Consider the following 13,764-nt stretch of genomic DNA (forward strand, 5'->3'; position numbering starts at 1 on the left):
TGCCCCCGTGACCCGAGCCGGATAGGCGGTAGAAAATGGATGGATGGATGGTGCAATAGAATTATAGGTTAGGTGTTTAAGAAGTTGATTGCAAGAGGGAAGAAGCTGTTGGAATGTCTGCTAGTTCTAGTTTGCATTGATCGGTAGCGCCATCAACAGGAGCTGGAAGAGCTGGTGACTGGGATGTGGAGGGTCCGAGAGGATTTTGCACGCTCTTGTCTTAGTTCTGGCAGCGCGTAAGTCCTCAAGGGTGTGTAGGGGGGTACCAACAATCCTTTCAGCAGTTTTGATTGTCCGTTGCAGTCGGAGTTTGTCCTTTTTTGTAGCAGCACCAAACCAGACTGTGATGGAAGAACACAGGACTGATTCGATGACCGCTGTGTAGAACTGCCTCAGCAGCTCCTGTGGCAGGACGTGCTTTTTCAGAAGCCGCAGGAAGTACATCCTCTGCTGGGCCTTTTTGAGGATGGAGTTGATGTTGATCACCCACTTCAGGTCCTGAGAGACTGTAATTCCGAGGAACTTGAAGGTCTCGACGGTTGACACAAGGCAGCTGGACAGTGTGAGGGGCGGTTGTGGCAAAGGATGCCTCCTAGAGTCCACGATAATCTCTACAGTCTTGAGCGTGTTCATCTCCAGGTTGTGTCGGCCGCACCACAGCTCCAGCCGCTCCACAGCTCCAGGCGCTCCACTTCCTGTCGATATGCAGACTCGTCACCGTCCTTGATGAGGCCGATGACAGTGGTGTCATCTGCAAACTTCAGGAGTTTGACAGCCGGGTGCGTTGAGGTGCAGTCGTTCGTGTAGAGAGAGAAGAGCAGCGCAGAGAGGACACAACCTTGGGGCGCCCCAGTGCTGATGCTGCGTGTGGATGAGGTGGCCTCCCCCAGCCTCACCTGCTTTGTCCTGCCCGTCAGGAAGCTGTAAATCCACTGACAGATGGCAGGTGAGACGCTGAGCTGGAGAAGCTTGGAGGAAAGGAGTTCAGGGATGATGGTGGTGAACGCTGAGCTGAAGTCCACGAACAGGATCCTCACGTAGGTCCCTGCACTGTCGAGGTGTTCTAGGATGAAGTGCAGTCCCATGTTGACTGCATCATCCGCATACCTATTTGCTCGGTAGCCAAACTGCAGGGGGTCCAGCAGGGGACCTGTGACGCTCTTGAGGTGGTACAGCACGAGATGTTCAAAGGACTTCATGACCACAGATGTCAGGGCGATGCGCATGTAGTCATTCAGACCCAAGATTACAGTTTTTTGGGGGGCTGGCATGATGGTGGAGCGTTTGAAACAGGATGATACTTCACAAAGTTCCACAGATATATTTAAGATCACTGTGAAGCCTGGAGCGAGCTGGTCCGCACAGATTTTGAGGCAGGATGGGGACACAAGGTCTGGGCCCGCCGCTTTGTTGATCTTTTGTTGTTTGAAGATACGTCTCACATCCTGTTCGTGGATGGTCAACGCAGGAGGGGGAGTCAGAGGTGTGATGGTGGTCGGTGGTGCAGCTGGGTGGGTGTGGGGTGTGAAAGTGTCCTTTTCAAATCTGCAGTAGAAGGTGTTCAAGTCGTCAGCTAGTCCTTTATTGTTCTCTGCTTGGGGGGATGGTTGCTTGTAGTTGGTTAGCGATTGTATTCCACCCCAGACTGATGTTAGCGGTAAACTGTTTTTCCAGCTTTTCTTCATAATTTATCTTTGCGATGTAAATTTCTTTAGTCAGCTGGTTTCTAGCGCAATTATCCAGGGCTCTATCACCACTTTGATAGGCGACCTCTTTAGCTTGGCAAAGTTGCTGAAGTTTGGCTGTGAACCACGGCTTGTTTTTATTGAAATGTCTTTGTTGGTACACACACATCTTCAGGCCATCTTAGGCGCCATCTTGAATTTACCCTCAAATAATAGTGTAGTCTAAGAAAAACTGGTCATGTTTCACATGCAGAATGCTTAGCCAGTTCACAGTGAATTCTGAAAGCAAACTCTGCTCCATAATGAAATTCAGGATACAGAATACAATATGTAGTTGCGTTCAAAATGATTGCATTTTTAAGAATAATATTGCTATGACAGCTTTTATTGCAAAACTGTATCTTCTATTCTAAAACAAAGCATGACAAAATTACATATTTTTATTCTTTTACAGAAATTTAAATGTCAATTTTTTTTTTTTTTACAAACTCAACCACAACCTCGGTTACCTACTGAATTCACAGTCAAGTGTGACTGAAGGACTTTCTGCATCAAGTAAGTTTGGAGTATCTCAGATTTGGTTGGTGGCAAAAATGTTGGTGTGGAATAAATTGTGATTTTAACCCAGGAAATATTTTTTAATAAGTTTAAATGTCACAAAGCTTTTGTTTTTATGTTATTGTCCTCATTGAATTATTATGCAGAGTTGACGAATAATCCTACTGGAGAAATTAATCATGGAAGAACTATCCATCCATTCTCAACACCGCTTATCCTGTTCAGGGTCGTGGGGCGCTGGAGCCTATCCCAGCTGACCTCAGGTCATGCAGACAACAGACTGAACTGGTCGCCAATCAGTCGCTGGGCACATATAGACACGAACAACCATGCGCACTCACATTCACACCGTCACTGAGTGGGAACTGAACCCACGCTGCCCTCACCAAAGTCAGGCGAGTGTACCACTACACCATCAGTGACCTGGAAGAACTGCAAGATTTTCTTTTTACATTTGTATGTTTGTGTATGTGTGTGTGTGTGTGTGTGTGTGTGCATGTGTGTGTGTGTGTGTGTGTGTCACTGCACGAGAATGTGCATGCTAGTTGTATCCTCTGTTTCTCACCCTGATCTATTTCAAGTCCATTGAATTGTCAGTTTGATTTATGTGGCACCACACTCACATCTCCCTACAATGTCAACCCAATGAAAAATATATGCAGCTACTCATATAATGTGTGATGATATCTATGCTCTGGTGAATGCCTTAAGTCTGATCTGCTTAAATAAGATGACTTCCATTCAAAACATAGAACCAGCCATTAGTGTGACACTCTCTACGCTTGGAATGTTAATGGCATTATAATTTGCGTTTCATACCAGTCTACTACCTGTTTAGAATTAACCACGGGTCTGCTCACCAAGGCATTAGAAAGAGGACCTCAAACAGGGGCCTACCAAATGTCTTGGCTTACAAGGAGGACAATGTTCAAATGTATAGAGTTAGGATAGATTTACGTGGAAAGAAAACTCATGATGGGTTAGTGAATAAAGGTTGAAAGTATACAGCAGGTATTTCTTCAAGCAGAGGAGGTGCTTGCATGCACACACAAGCGCGCATTCACACTCTGCCACATTACCGCCTTTCCTTTTCAATGGATAAAAGCTCTTATGGAAAGGAGACATCTGCTTTGAAGATACATTAAGTGGAACAACAGACGCACACAGGTGGACCATCAACTCCTGAAAAGCAGGAAAATCATTCCTTTCATGTCCAAATTAATGTGATCATCTAAATCCTATTATGATGTACTGTATATTACGACAATTTGCATGTACATGTGGAAAAAAACTAATCCAGATTGACATTGACACTTAATTTTTTAATCCCTTATGAGAAATTTATATTAATGTGCCAAAGAAACCAATGTATAGATGACTTTAACAATGTTTAATGCATCCACACCATGTCTGTCCTGCATCGGCTGCAACCCAAAGTCACTCACACCAAATAGCTATGGCTTACACAACATTCAACTTGCGGCCTCAATAGCATGCATTTGATATGATAGCATGGTATGGTAGCATTTTATGGACAGTCCTCAATATATGTGGAACATACAGTGGGCCGAAATTACTTTTCCAAGAGGCCAATGTCACAAAAACAATATAAAAAAATAAAAGAAAATATAAAGACATAAAACATCCATTATTGTTCTTTGTTGAATGAAGTGGTTATAGATGAAAAGCGGTTATAGGTGAAAGACCAAAGACCAAAAGGTTTGTTGACTGGACTGGGAAGGCTAAAGCTAAAAACAACGCTAAACAACAAAGCTGTTACGTCAGAATGGAGACTAGACCTAAGAGCAGGCGGAGGCTGAGAGGTTGTGATGAACAGTTTATTGAAAGGGGGAAATGTAGATGGTCCTTGAGGTGCGCTGAGGGAATGCGTGGCAGGCGGTGACGAGGGCAGGCGGCTGGCTTGACGGTGTGGCGGTAGGAAGTCACTTGCAATGAACACGGAGGAGACACTGAGGACAAGGAGAGAGACGGAGGTCAGAAAGGAGACGGGGAATAGTGTAGCTTACGTGGAGACTGGGGAGCCGTTGTACAGCTGGAGCAGCTGTAATATGCATGGTTTTCTGGGATGAGGCAGGCTTAAATGCAGGCGGTAAAAAGGGCTGATTGGTGACAGGTGCGCGGTCAAGGAAGGTAGTGGAAAGAGAGAGGGGAGGGGAGAGAGCAAGAGGGCGCAAAGCGCCTCCCAGGCTCCAACAGTAGAACTGCAGGGCAGGACATAACACTACACCCCTCTCAACGGACGCCTCCTGGCATCCTGCCAGGCTTCCCCGGGTGAGGCGCATAAAAGTCCAAAAGAAGGGAGTCGTCGAGGATCAGTTTACGTGAAATCCAGGAATCCTCCTCCGGACCATACCCCTCCCAGTCTACCAGTTACTGGTAACCCCTCCCCCTCGGCCTCACATCAGGCTTGAGCAATGCCACGTGGAAGGTTGGATGCATTTTTAGAGACTACGGGAGTTGAAGTTGAACGGACGTGGGATTGATTATTTTAGTGATGGGAAATGGACTAATAAAGTGCAGAGTGAGTTTGCGGGATTCTGTCTGGAGCGGGAGGTCACAGGAGGAAAGCCAAATGGACTGACCCACCTTGTACTCAGGTGCAGGGGAATGACGAAGGTCCGCGAGCCGTTCATTCCTCTCCCCAGATCGGACCCTGACGTCCTTCCACACGGATTGGACCCTTTTCAAGTGATTCCTCACCGCGGAACCGCCACCGCATGCTCTCGTTCCTTAAAAAAATTTTAGCAGGCCATGAAAGGAGACATACCGGTGGCTGAGCTGGTGAGGGAGTTATGGTCTTATTCAATCCAAGGAAGGAATGAGCTCCAGGAGGTGGGATTGCGTGCAGCAACGCAGCGAGGGGCTGATTCCAGGGATTGATTTGCCCGCTCCGTCTGGCCGTTGGTCTGTGGATGATACCAGGAAGACAAGCTGGCTGCTGCGCCCATCGCCTTACAGAATTCCCGGGTGTCCTTGACCCGGCTGGGCCACCAGAAATGTTGCTGGATGAAGTGAATGGTGCGGGTTATGCCGGGATGACACGTGAGCTTGGAATTGTGGGCCCACTGAAGGACCTCAGAGCGTGCGGAATCAGGTACGAATAGACGGTTCGGAGGTCCGGTCTTGGGGTCAGGGTGAGTCTTTTGAGCACGTTTGACTATCCATTCAATCTTTCATGTGGCAGCACCAACAAAGCAGGAGGGAGGGAGGATAGGTTCATGTTCGGCATGGCTGGAGGGGGATGAGTATATGCCGGATAGGGCGTCGGGTTTGCTGTTGCAGGATCCAGGTCGGAAGGAGAGGCTGAAATTAAATCAGCTCAGAAAGAGGGCCCAGCGAGCTTGTCGGGTTTAGGCGTTTGGCAGAACAGAGGTAGGCAAGGTTCTTGTGATCCGTCCAGATGATAAAGGGTACTTCAGTCTCCTCCAGCCAGTGCCTCCATTGCTCCAATGTCCAAATAATGGCCAGCAGCTCTCGTTTGCCAACGTCGTAATTCCTCTCGGCAAGAGGCAGGGGACGGGGAAAAAAAGGCACAAGGATGAAGTTTCTGGGACGTGGGGTCCCGCTGCGAGAGGACGGCCCCTGACCCAGAGTCCGAGGCGTCAACCTCCACCACGAACTGGCGAGAGGGGTCGGGGTGGCATAAGATGGGAGCACTGGTGAAAGCTTGGGATGCGAAAGGGCGCGCAAAGCGCCACCCAGGCTCCAACAATAGAACTGCTGGGCAACTCATGACAAAAGCACTGTGCTGCTCTTCACCGTGTTTCTTTATGTTTGTAAAAAATACTTTCCAAAACTCATTCTGACATTCCAGAAATTCATCTAATATTCGTATGACCACTCAGGAACTGCTAATCAGTCCTCAACAGGGCTTGAAATTGGCCAAGATTCCAAAGCTGACACAAAATAGTGCTAGAAACTTCCTTAACTTCCAAAGTACTTATGCCCAAGTACTTTGATATTGCTATGACATACTGTAATTGCTTTTCTGTCCACGATCTTGCCTTCAATCTACTTGTGAAGAAATTCCTATAGTTCCAATATTTCAAAAATGACATGTTTGGACTGAGAAAAAGAATAGCTTTCCCATACCAAAAGAAAAACACATTTTACTTTGATAAAAGACAAAAGGACTTTTTTGTTGAAGTACATTGTGTGAATGTTTAATTTTCTCAGCAGTCATACAATTCTAAACCTTTTGACACAACAGTATTCATCTAAATTATTTTCTCAGCATTCATAATATGACCATATAGCGTAGAAACTGCATTTCTATCAAACATTTTGCATGTGACTGCTGAGAGATAGTGCCACTAAGCTGAAATGCTAGAGAAGGAAATGAATAAACGACTATTACTACTATCATACGTATTTATTTAAATCACAGTATATAATAGAACCCCCTGAACGCATTCAAATATGCTGTATAGGGCATTTGCAGAATAATCTAACTGCAGGCTTAGTGTACTTCGATGTTAATGACTTCACCTTTAACCTTTCAAAAACATTCCCAATATTTCAGAAGTAATATGTGTTTGGACCGAGAATAGTAATAGCACAGTTACATCACATGTTGGAATGCCAGTTAATGCTTTATTCTAGAAGCTATGTAGGGACATCAGTCGTTAAATGTCTGCCTCTGCCAATCCACTTAGCTGAAGAGAACTTCAGTCTGCCCGAGTGGTTCCCAGGGGTTGTTGAGACAAACAGCTTGAGGCTCTTGAAACTTGTGCATCACAGCGTTTCTTGTCAGAAATTTTTCAATAGCCTGATTGGATCTCCTGTTCATGTTTAAACAGGGAAAAGTGAGCAGACAAAAGGTGAGTTTTCCGGTCACTTGTCAATTGGAAAGACAGTGTAAATAGAGTTGAGGATCATTGACAGTTGTAGGCAAACGGCAACTTTTGTTAAATGACAGTAAGTCTCATCTTCTGCCAGTCTTCACAAAGTGCAACGGTCTAGATGGATATGAATTACAGTAATCCGATATGATTGCTGTGTGACATTAGATTTGTATCTGATGTACGTACAAGTTATGATATATATATATATATATATATATATATATATATATATATATATATATATATATATATATACACACACACACACACACACACACACACACAAAGTGGGTACAGAAAGTATTCAGACCCCCTTAAATATTAATGACATTAATGTACACACAGCACCCCATATTGACAGAAAAAAAACTGAATTGTTGAAATTCACACAGCCATAAGTATTCAGACCCTCTGCTCAGTATTTAGTAAAGCACCCTTTTGAGCTAATACAGCCATGAGTCTTTTTGGGAATGATGCAACAAGTTTTTCACACCTGGATTTGGGGATCACCTGCCATTCCTCCTTGCAGATCCTCTCCAGTTCTGTCAGGTTGGATGGTGAATATTGGTGGATAGCCATTTTCAGGTCTTTCCAGAGATGCTCAATTGGGTTTAAGTCAGGGCTCTGGCTGGGCCATTCAAAAACAGTCACAGAGTTATTCTGAAGTCACTCCTTTGGTATTTTAGCTGTGTCTTTTTTGAAGGTGAACCTTCGGCCCAGTCTGAGTCACTCTGGAGAAGGTTTTCATCCAGGATATCCCTATACTTGGCCGGATTCATCTTTTCTTCGATTGCAACCAGTCTCTCTGTCCCTGCAGCTGAAAAACACACCCACAGCATGATGCTGCCACCACCATGCTTCACTGTTGGGACTGTATTGGACAGGTGATGAGCACTGCCTGGTTTTCGCCACACATACCACTTAGAATTAAGGCCAACAATATCTATCTTGGTCTCATCAGACCAGAGAATCTTATTTCTCACCATATTAGAGTCCTTCAGCTGTTTTTTAGCAAACTTGCACTGAGTAGAGGCTTCCGTCGGGCCACTCTGCCATAAAACCCCTACTGGTGGAGGGCTGCAGTGATGGTTGACTTTCTAGAACTTTCTTCCATCTCCTTACTGCATCTCTGGAGCTCAGCCACAGTGATCTTTGGTTTCTTCTTTACCTCTCTCACCAAGGCTCTTCTCCCCCAATTGCTCAATTTGGCCGGACGGCCAGCTCTAAGAAGGGTTCTGATCATCCCAAACGTCTTCCATTTCAGTATTATGGAGGCCACTGTGTTCTTCGGGACCTTAAGTGCAGCAGAATTTATTTTGTAACCTTGGCCAGATCTGTGCCTTGCCACAATTCTGTCTCTGAGCTTTTCAGGCAGTTCTGTTGAACTCATGATTCTCATTTGCTCCGACATGCACTGTGAGCTGTAAGGTCTTATATAGACAGGTGTGTGGCTTACCTAATCAAGTCCAATCAGTATAATCAAACACAGCTGGACTCCAATGAAGGTGTAGAACCATCTCAAGGATGACCAGAAGAAATGGACAGCACCCGAGTTAAATATATGAGTGTCACAGCAAAGGGTCTGAATACTTATGGCTGTGTAATATTTCAGTTTTTCTTTTTTAATAAATCAGCATCTTTTTTTCTGTCATTATGGGGGGCTGTGTGTACATTAATGAGGAACATTTTTTTTACTTAAATTATTTCAACTAATGGCTGCAATATAACAGAGTGAAAAATTTAAGGGGGTCACTGGGTACCACTGTACATATATAATTTATATTTTTAAGAGGCAATGATTTGAACTTTACAATCATTCAATAATAAGAATACAGTGGTGCCTTGAGATACGAGTGACCCGTTCCACAGTACACATTAAGAAGCAGTTTAGAAAATAGCGAAAAAATCTTTAAAAAAGAGGGTTTGAGCTGTTTAATGCCATTCCTAGTTTAAGTTTACTTTCGAACTAATAAAATAAGGAGAATTACACGTTGTGTATTTAACACAACCACACTTTTGCCTTATGAAAGTCCACTTAACTTTATGCTAAGTACCTTTAAAAAAAAAAAACAATTTAACTTTACTTTTAAGTATAAGAAGTACTTTTCGTCTTCATTTGTGTCTGCATGACTGTCGTATGAAACTACCTCCTGGTGGCTGAGGCTTGTATACCAGAAAGAGCAGCACAATGAATTGGATTGCAGTATTAAATAATAATGCATCTCTTGGGGGGAAAAAAACAAAAAACAAAACATGATCTCATTTAATACCACCACATTTCCACACAGCGTTGCAGTTCGGTTTCGTGCGTTACGCGTATGGTTGACCAGCATAACACTGCTATACAGTTATATAAATATAGCTGAAGGAGTGAAATTGTGTGACATCATTGCAGCAGGGCAATGTGTAAAGGCTTCTTACTTGCGCAGACGGCAACCGCGCTGACATCACTGCGGCTGTCCCTCACGTAGTTTGCCTTTATACTCGAGCGTAACGCGCGCAGTTTTGAAAATGTACTGCAGTTCACCTTCAAGTCGGGGGTGTTGCTACGGCTGGTATTGGCTAGGACACCACAGGGTGGAGTTTCCTCTGCATTTTTTTGGCCATTTCCGGTAGCCATTTTTACATTCCTTTCAGTAACAAGGAAGAAAGCAACAACAATGGCGACCATGGAACAGTGTCTGCTGGAACAAATGGACCTAGGTGACCAGATTATACGTTTAATTATGATGCAAAATCAATCAAGAAGGCGGTGGCCTAGATGGTATGTAGAACCAACGGGCATGCTGAGTACGTCATCACAGCATGTGACTAAAACGGACCAATCACGAGAGATGATTTCGTTTTCCTCACAATCTGTAACAATCCAAAAATAAACAATGAGCTGGAAAAAAAATCAGGCCATATTATTTGACAAGAACTAACTTGTGATTCCCACCTGAGAGCTGACTATTGCCATGAAGTTACACATTGACTGGCGACCAGCAGTCGACCACAGGACATATTCAGATAAACACCATAAAACAAACAAAAACAAATAGAAATAAAAACCTGAAATAATTCATCCATCCATCCATCCATTTTCTGAGCCGCTTCTCCTCACTAGGGTCGCGGGCGTGCTGGAGCCTATCCCAGCTGTCATCGGGCAGGAGGCGGGGTACACCCTGAGCTGGTTGCCAGCCAATCGTAGGGCACATAGAAACAAACAACCATTCGCACTCACAGTCATGCCTACGGGCAATTTAGAGTCTCCAATGAATGCATGTTTTTGGGATGTGGGAGGAAACCGGAGTGCCCGGAGAAAATCCACGCAGGCACGGGGAGAACATGCAAACTCCACACAGGCGGGGCCGGGGATTGAACCCGGTCCTCAGAACTGTGAGGCTGACGCTCTAACCAGTCGTCCTCCGTGCCGCCCTGAAATAATTCTTTGGGAATTTTTTTTTTTCATATTGATGCTTCCCACCATGTGGACTGCATGCTTGATTGCACTGACCCATCAGAGGATAAATGGAATAGGCACAAAAGATGGATTATGTGCGCAAGTGAAATGTTTTTCTGATTAAAGGAGAGACAATGTAATGAAACAAATCTGAAATCAATGTTATGTGCAGCATTGTAAATGCTTTCACTGTTAAAACTAAAGCTAAAAAGCTCTAAAAGTTTATCCTTACCGGATTATCCTGCGTGTTAAGAGTAATTTTTCTTCCCAATTTGCTCAGAAATCGGCCTGGACCAACAAACGTGAAATAAGTCCAATATTTATGATTGCAAATCCTTACATATGTGGTCAAAACCCAGGATGACCAATCCACAGACTTTGAATTTGGCACATGGAAAAGAAGAATAGCCAATTAAGAAGCAACCTGAAGTTGTTGCCAGACATAAGAAGAGGAGCAAGTCCATGTGATGAATGATTGTATAACATTCCTCCCAAGTCATTCACCACAATAAATCAATAAGCAGAAGAGTCTGAAACCACAATGTAGTTACTAGATAAGATAATAAGCCTAGATTTATGTCTTCTTCTACAACTACTCTTTTTTTATCCTTTGTATTTTCCAGCAGTAGTTATTTTTGTGGTTAGTCAACTCAAGTACACTAGTCACTAAAAGAGCAATAAGAACACATTCCAGTTTTTTTCCTTGTCATGTGTGGGGTCCCCTAGCATTTAAAAAATCAGTTGAGATATTAAAAGTAGTTTTGCATCTACCTCACTTCAGCTGAATTGTCATTAAAACGAAACAAAAGAGGCAACAACAGGAGGCGCTCAAAATGTGAAGAAATAGCACTTTACGACACACAACACCCACTTGATTGATAATCCCTTTTTTCTCTGTCATTTGTCCCCTGTCCCTTGATTTCAGCAATTGGAGTTGACAGAATTGAGGACAAAAGTTTCACAAATTCACAAATCGGCCCATTTAAGCAGACTACAACACTTCACTGTGTAACTCTTATTCAGTGCAAGCAAAACTCGGTGATCTGATGGCTCGGAGTCTCTTTTTTTCATCAAATGTAGAGTACATCCAAAATACAGTAGGTAAGAAAATGATTCATGGTGTAAATTAAACATTAAATGGATGGCAGATCAAAATGCACTAAATGTGCAGGTATTCACAGGTTTTCATAGTGACAGATAATGTGCCAGATGCAACCAAATAAGTGATCTTGGCTTCTGTTCGTTGCAGTCAGTCAAGAGAATCTAAAGTATGGGTATAAATTTTGACTTTTTGGTTTTGTGTGCTGGACTTTCTGTTTCAAATGTCCTTTTTAGTTATTTTATTTCCCTTTTTTTCCCCCCTCAAACCTGTCCTGTTTGGCTGCGTGGTCATGCAGTATAGTGCATCGGTATGCCTTTTTATGTTGGAACGGTTTTGCTGTGGCAAAGGCGAGTTTGATATTCTCACCCTGTGGTTATTTGTGCTGTGATCGATATTTTTTGGAAATGCAGTCAGACAGAACTGTAATAAAACAGGGCAGGACGAACAGGAAAGGACAGGGGTAGTGAGCCAGGCAGTGCTACCAGTGTGTAGTGGGAGTGGTAAAGAATTTGAGTAGAAATGAGAACAGTCCAGACAGTACAGAAGTTACAATAATCATAAGGGAAGCATCTTGCCTTCTCTTCCCTTTTTCTTCCTGCAGCATTACATGTATTTCCCTCTTTGGTTTTATGCCATGTATGGGCAACTTTTTGCGCAACAAAATGGTACCAAACTGCTTACACATACATTGTGCTATATGCCCCTCTGACTTCAAGTATTATTTTCACTACCAATGAATGCATTTTAGTCGAGAGAAACAGATATGCTAACGAAGCCTTCATTTTTCCAATGGGATGCAGATGGGGGGACAAGTGAAAGGAAAACCCTGAATAAATGAGTGATTAGGAAAACGTGTTGAAAGCTGATGTTTCCACACAGGTGCATTTCATGCTGATGTTATGCAGTTAATGACTAAAAAGTATATTCACATCACATCTGCTAAAAGACCTCATTTTCTAGCAAGAAGAGGGACTACATAAGAAACTAAAAAGGAATTTATTCCCTGTGTGCAGATGAGATCTTTGAGTGTGTTGACACAGTTGCTCTTCTGGTCAGGATTTGGCATGCACTACATCTTAAACTTAAAAGGCAGTGTCAGAATCATGCGATTCTGATGCATCTCTGACAGCCTGTCATTATAGAGTATCAACCATTAAACAAGAGGAGCTATGATTTTATTGATGAATACTACCCCACCAAAAAAAAATCCCATAATCTACAACCCCAATTCCAATGAAGGTGAGACGTTGTGTTAAACATACATAAAAACGGAATACAATGATTTGCAAATCAACCTATATTTAATTGAATATACTACAAAGACAAGATATTTAATGTTCAAACTGATAAACTTTATTGTTTTTAGCAAATAAGCATGAACTTGGAATTTTATGGCTGCAAAAACGTTCCAAAAAAGCTGGGACAGGGTCATGTTTACCACTGTGTAACCTTACCTTTATTTTAACAACATTCAATAAAAATTTTGAAACTGAGGACATTCATTATTGAAACCTTGTAAGTGGAATTCTTTCCCATTCTTGCTTGATGTACAGCTTCAGCTGTCCAACAGTCCGGGGTCTCCATTGTCGTATTTTACGCTTCATAATGCGCCACACATTTTCATTGGAAGACAGGTCTGGACTGCAGGCAGGCCAGTCTAGTACCCGCACTCTTTTACTACAAAGCCACGCTGTGGTAACTCATGCAGAATGTGGTTTGGCATTGTCTTGCTGAAATAAGCAGGGTCGTCCATGAAAAAGACGTTGCTTGGATGGCAGCATATGTTTCTCTAAAACCTGTATGTACCTTTCAGCATTAATGGTGCCTTCACAGATGTGTAAGTTACCCATGCCATTGGCACTAACACAGCCCCATACCATCACAGATGCTGAAAAGGTTCAGAGAATCTGGAGAAATCACTGCATGTAAGCGGCAAGACTAAAAACCAACATTGAATGCCTGTGACCTTCGATCCCTCAGGCGGCACTGCATCAAAAACCGACATCAATGTGTAAATGATATCACCACATGGGCTCAGGAACACTTCAGAAAACTAATGTCAGTAAATACAGTTCGGCGCTACATCCGTAAGTGCAACGTGAAACTCTACTA

Source organism: Phycodurus eques, chromosome 2 (assembly GCF_024500275.1).
Source record: "Phycodurus eques isolate BA_2022a chromosome 2, UOR_Pequ_1.1, whole genome shotgun sequence".
NCBI lineage: Eukaryota > Metazoa > Chordata > Actinopteri > Syngnathiformes > Syngnathidae > Phycodurus > Phycodurus eques.